Source organism: Coffea eugenioides, chromosome 9 (assembly GCF_003713205.1).
Source record: "Coffea eugenioides isolate CCC68of chromosome 9, Ceug_1.0, whole genome shotgun sequence".
NCBI classification, from domain to species: Eukaryota; Viridiplantae; Streptophyta; class Magnoliopsida; order Gentianales; family Rubiaceae; genus Coffea; species Coffea eugenioides.
This window is the reverse complement of record NC_040043.1, coordinates 21059113-21065988: the sequence shown is the minus strand read 5'-3', so window position 1 is coordinate 21065988 and position 6876 is coordinate 21059113.

The window sequence follows — 6876 nt, the reverse complement described above, 5'->3', positions numbered from 1 at the left end:
AGTACACTCTTGCCCTAACAATTCACGTATATAACATGTAATCATATTGGCCACGTATCAAGTTCAAGTATCAAGTTCAATTCGATATTTGAAAGCACTCACCAAAAGATATAGTGCCTTTACTGGTCACTTTCAGGGAAAAAGAAGACGCAAATATTCTAGAGGGTTCAAGTAGTAATCACTCTTAACCCTTACTCAAGTCGCAAGTATATTTCTCTAGTCCTCGAGCATAAATTTGGGCAGCATGCCCTTTGTGTTTACCTAATTTTCCAGCCATTTATGGCTTCATTATTTTTCCTCAGCCAATCCCAAAGTCATAATATCATAGATTCAAGTAAATAGCCATTCCATAGGCTCATAAAAACATAAGAACAAAAATCAAAGTGATAACAAGTGCGGAAATGTAACCTAGCAAAAGACAGATTTGACGTGTGGTTGCGGAAATAACACATCCGAGGCTACGCTTATCATATTGAGGTGCAACTTATACCGTTTCGAAGCTAAGACACAGGGATACAATTTTCATGAATATCACTTAGTACAGTTTCCAATGCAACCTAGTCAAATTCCTAATTTACAGAACCAAAATCCAACTAGTCGGCTAATTAACCGCACTGCACTGGAATGGTCATATCTCAGGTTACCAAGGTCCGATTAAGGTGTTCTTGGAAGAGATCAAAAGCTAAGACAGAATACTAAAACTTTCATGTTTTGGAAAATAGCTAAATCCCAACGGATTATAGTGAATAAACACAACCAACTAGAATAAACTGTCCACGCGGAACTCTGGAATGTAACCTAGAACAGCGATGGTGTTTTAATCTTTTCACAAGCTACGTTGCTCCGATTGAGCTGAAATTTTGTCGGTACCCATAAAATACCATTCTCTAAAACTTTCATGCTTTAGTCCAAGCCTAATTTGGCCTCTAAATATGAGTACCAAAACCGGGCAGAACTGAATTAGGAAATTTCCAGAAATCTGGGATTCTTGCAATCAATTGCTAATTTCCTTATTTTTAGCTTGCTTCACTACCTTAACTTCCCATATCAGATTATAAACATCAAAGCCCCAATTTTTAAGCACTAGAAAAATTATAGGAAGACTGTAAAAATTCCAATAAAAATGGAAAAATCATGATCCAAGCCTCTATTTCACCACATACATCAAGAATTCAACCATATGTGACATATTTAGCAACTAATCGCGAATTTAATCGGAGAGTCAAGGTTCTAGCATGTATACCTTTCCAAGGAGACTAGAAACAAGTGTTTAAGGCCTTTGTTCCTCAAGAAAATTACACCGGTAGGTAGTCCTTGTGCAAGATAACAACTTAATCGGAATAGATTTGCGCGAATAGAAGAAACTTTTCAAGATTTGGAGAAGAACAAGATGAACTCTCTTTGTCTTTCTTTCTCTCTCTTGTCTCGGCTATGGAGCAGAAATAATGAAGGAAAGATGCAAAAATTGGGGTTAAAAAGGAATACTAATCTCTTGGTCAAGAAACACTTGTCGCCACCACCACCTTTCTTTTCCTTGCTATTTTTAGCCTTAAAATTCGGTCAAGCTAGCTGAAAAATAAGAAGATATTTTGCTCAAGTATTAATGAGCTCATGTGGTAAGAAAGTGGTGGTCAAGTGGTGTGTTCAATCGGTAGTGCGCGGTACCCGTAGGTTCGCGCCGTTTTTCTTAAAAACACACGTACTAGGATTTTTACTTACCATTCACTAACCTTATATCATTGCTCCTAATCACATATTATTTCTCACTTAAAAGTCACTTTTAATCACCAAATTTGATCCTTGCTCCGTACCGAAAAATCATCCTACGAAAAATCGCGAAAACCCTAATTTGCTCCAATCTTGAAACCGAAATGTGAAACCCTACTTTCTAGGTTCATTTGCACTTATTGTGGAATGACTGGGTGGTAGGGCTTTAATAAATGAATAACTCCCAAATAAAAGGAAATTTTTAAGAAAAATGTGAGGGATTTTACAATTCCAGTTATTAAAATTAGGGTTTCAATTAAAATATGAGAGATTTAAGAAAATCGGTTAGTCACAAGTAACTAGGGTTTTTGATTAAAATATTAGGGTTTCTAATCTTTTAAAATAAAATAAGGTTTTAAATCAAACCCAAAGAAATACACTTTAGTATCTTCTTTACAAACAACCTCCTAATATTCGGGGTGTCACAGAAGATACAGGAGCTCTCAGGAGCTATTCCCACGTCTCGATCAATTTGAGCCATCTGGGGTTGACCCTCCGTTAACCCAAGTAACATGACTTTAGTGCTCCACTTACTTCCTCCATCCAACATAACACCCACTCGGATCCGGAACCAAACATGCATGAAGTGGCGATACTATTCGAGTATGCCTAGCGAGATCTCAAAAGATCAAACTATATAATTTTTCAAGATTCACCAAGCTTCTCGACCAAGCCCTTGCCGGCTCGAGTTACAAGGTTAGCCAATGGGTTGGGACGTCCCCACAAGTATAATTGATCGACGAGACAACACTCCAATCGACTTTGAATCGTTCATAGCACTGAGTCGGGATGAGCGGTACCTCCCACCCGAATAGGGCATGATACATCTAGCCGCTCGGTGCTCACGACTTAAAATATTTAAAGTACAAGTGCAAGTCATATACAATCATTTAACAAGTATCATCCATTCACAAGAGAGAGAGGACGGGGGCGATAAAGTACACCCTCGTCTCGACAAGTTCACGTAACATATAGCACTTGTACACATATCATTTCAATTGCTCATATAGCACTTGTACACAAGTCAAGGGCAAAACAAGAGCAAAACGAGAAGTCAGACGAGCTCTTCGGCGTCCTCATGACCACCTGAAACATGCATAGTCACAATTACCTAGGTGCTCGACCAAGGTTAATAAGAAAGACATTTTCTCGCTACCCACTCTCAAGGTCACAAGTTCGAGTCAAGTTAAAGAAGCTTTTCTCGCTAAATCGTTGAAATAATGCTCAAAGAGAACTCAAAGGTCGTTTTTGATTCGAGTCGTGGTAAGTAATCTCAATTCCCAAAAGAAAGTACGATATTTACTTTCAGCACGAAAATCGAGAAAAAGGGTAGATGGTTTTCATCTCTCAAATCTCTAATCTCATGTCCAAACTTTGGAATATAAAGATCATTTACATTTTCTAAACTAATGGAGTCAAAACTCATCCAAAACTCCACTCATTTTCAAAGTAATTGTCAAAGCTAAAGGTTCCAAGTTTCGAGTATAAAACTATTGAAATTCACCAAGAATTACTCTAGTCAAAATGCTCCCTTTTTAGAATTCAAACTCATGAAAATCAAGGGCATAATATTAGGGTTGAAATCTATTTCTCAAGTATGAAATGAAGTGCCATTGGCGAAGAAAGTTAGGCAACCAAGAAGAATCATCAAAAGAGGATTAATCCTTTGGAAACTAAGATTCAAGATGAAGGTTTAAAATTCAAGGAGACCTTGTATCCAACCATGAAATTAAACTTAAAACGGACCATCAACATCAAAGGAAGGTGGAAAGTTCTTAAAAGGAGTATTTGTTTGAAACCAGAAAATTTTCAGCTTGGTGCGACACTACTTGGAAAAATAATATCTCGAGTTCCGTAAGTCCAAAAATTGAAAACTTTATACCGTTGGAAACTAGGCTCAATGCACTAAAACTTCTAGAAGGCACTTTTCTCATACTCCAATTTGAAATCATTCAAATTTTAGCTCAAAGTCACTGTTCCAGACAGGACAGAGCAAAACAGGTTTGCAATTTCAGTAAAGTTTGAAAATTTGGAAAAATTCATAGATATGGAATCAGCCCTTGAAATTTATACCACAATTAGAACTCAAAATCTAGTTTCAAATGCAACAAGCAGAACTCAATTTGGACCTTTTTACACCAAGATACAATAGTTTTAAGAAAACTGATTTTTGGAACCTGTTTCACGAAATTTCCAGTTCTGACGTACTTGGCAGAGTTTCAAAATCTGATCATAACTTGAGTTACACAACTCAAAATTTAGCATGGTTTGTGGCATTGAAAACTAGGTTCAAAATTCTAAAAATCATTAGAAGGGACTGTCTTAAAATTCGTTTTGCAAGATAGGTAAACTTGAGCTACAATCTGCAGCTAAGGCTGTTTCTCGGACGAAAGCAGTGAGGAAAATCAGTCATTTTTGCCGGTTCACTACGGCTCATAGGAAATGAATTAGGAGGTGCATTTTATACCGATGGAAAGCCCTCAGAGTCTAGTTTCGGATGCCACAAACGGAACTTGATTTCAACTCCCAGACAGAAAGTTATGGGCCAAAATACGAATACTGGTCGGGTCTCCTGATTAGAAAATTTTCCAGATTTCTTCCTCACCTTAATCCTACTTTAACTCAACCAATTGAAAAGTTTTTTGGGAGATATTTAACACACATAAACACCATCATATAAAAAACATTATAGCTCCAAAATAACATCAAAATTTGAAATTAACATGAGAGATTCATCCTGCCAAAATTCGGATAGCAAGCATCCTCTATTCTTCTAGTTTTCTTTTCCAACTTTCCAACTAAAACTAAGCCATATCTTCTCAAAACAAGCATCAAAAAAGCAAGCAAACATACAAAATCCTCAAGGCCTCTACCTATAAAGTCACCTCAAGTCCTCTACCTAGTGTCAAGGTTCTTATGAACCCATCAACAACCCAACAACTAACTAGATACAACTATCTCACTACTATAAGGTGCAAGGAAAAGATGAGAGCTTGGAGGATTACCTTGCTTCCAAGAATGAAGACTAACCACTCGTGTATGAGCTCTTAAACCCCCAAAGTTCCTTCCTCCTTCAAGTCACCCTTCAAGCTTGTACAATGAACCAAGAAAAGAAGCAAGTTTGGAGTGTCTTCTTGGAGCAAAATGGAAGACAAACTAGCTGAAATTTTTGTGGAGAAATGAGGGAGGGAGAGTCAGCCAAGGAGAGGAGAAGAAGAGAAGGGTTTTGGGTGGTAATTGTTGATTTGATTGAGTGACAAGAAGAATGACATAAAGGTATTCTTGGTGCCCAAAAGTCAACAATTCAATAGTGAGCAATTAGTGCTCCTAATTGAGCTTAATTTAACTCACTCACCTCTAATTTCTCAATTAACTTTCTTAGTCTACTATTGATCATCCTTAATTCTCCAAGATTATTGCACTCTCAGACCGAATTTGCCTCGAAAAATGTGTAGTCGCTATTTCTTACTAAACGAGCTGGAGAAAAATTAATTTTACTAGCGAAATGTTTTAAAACATAAAATGAGACATTGTTCCATGCAAATGAAATTAAAATGAATGAAATAAATTGATCGGAGTAAACGAGTAAATAAATAATTAAATAAGCCAGTAAAATAAAATAAAAATAAGTAAAATAAAAATTCGGGTCCTCACATCATATGACTAGAATATATTACAATTGTTACATTCAACTGTTATTGTGACCTGATTTGTTCAAGGAAAATATATCAATTCCACTTTTCATTCATGGGTTGCATAGAGGTACTTAAACTAATGAGATAGTAATACTTGCTTTATGGATCAAGAAATGGATAATTAAGAGGGCATAAAGGCTTGATATATTCCTTTGTTTCTATTCAATATTTAGATTCATATAGGTTGGGTAAAGATGTAATACAGATTGGTTCCATTCTTTCAGTTGTGCATGCACAAGACTAATCAATACCATGTTCCTTCCTATTTGTTTTATCTATTAGACTAGTCGCGTACCAATCAAATCATTTGCCCTAGATGTATTCATTCACATGAATTACCATTAGTATAAATTATCTTGACAATATGCTAATCATACAATATGAAACCAACTAATGTATCTTGTCAAGGTCTGAGAGAATTATAAAGAGTTAGCACATCTTCTATCAAGTGCATGTTATCCAACATACTATCAATCGATTACCTGAACATAATTTACTAGGACCCAAATGGTTCACTAATCAATAAATCCTAAACTTTTGATACCCAATTTGGGATACCATAAATCGTGCTTGATAGTATGAATAATTATCTTAAATTCCTAGTTGACTTTCTTATGAAACTGCAAGACAAATGAAAAGGAAGATAGTAGAGTTTTGCTTGTATCAAAGTTGTGTTGCAGTTGCCGCTCCTATCGCGTCCCTTCTTCCTTGTTTCCTCTCTCACCGAGTGTTCACTCATTCTTACTCTCAACCTCTCCTATGTATTGTTAATTTACCAGAGAAAGAATTAGCATTTAGTTGTATGTTTAGGATATATAAACCTCATACTTAACTCTAGCAATATTGTTTTGGAGAAAACAAGGTTCAATTGAAAAGGTAATATCCTAATTGATATTTGGTAATGGGTTTCATTGATATTTGGCTGGCAATAGAATATTCATGATAATTAATTTATTCAAAATCTTACCATAGGAATTAAAGAAAACAGAATCACTACATTCATTGAATTATATGACTAGTGTTTAGTATTATGGCTAGGTTCATTTGCATAACTAATATCGTAAGAGAGTGATTTTTAGGGATATTACATGAAGCCTTATTGTTTAACACACTTGCATCCGTATTAAGTTTTACCCATCCTGGATATGGAAGACACATCACAACTGGTATATCTTTCTACCTTGGCTGCTCTTTAACCCGGAAGAATGATGAGACAAGTGAGCTTTCATCTCCTAGCACTTGCAAGCCTGTCAGAGTAGTTGCAATCCCAAATAAAATGAGATAAAATATGATTATCTCAGTAGTCTATTTTCTATAAAAGTAAATATGTACATAATACAATGTTTATATGTAATTTTCATCCATGTTTCCAAATTATCTAATAATAGGATGGCTAATTTTGTGTACTTTATAG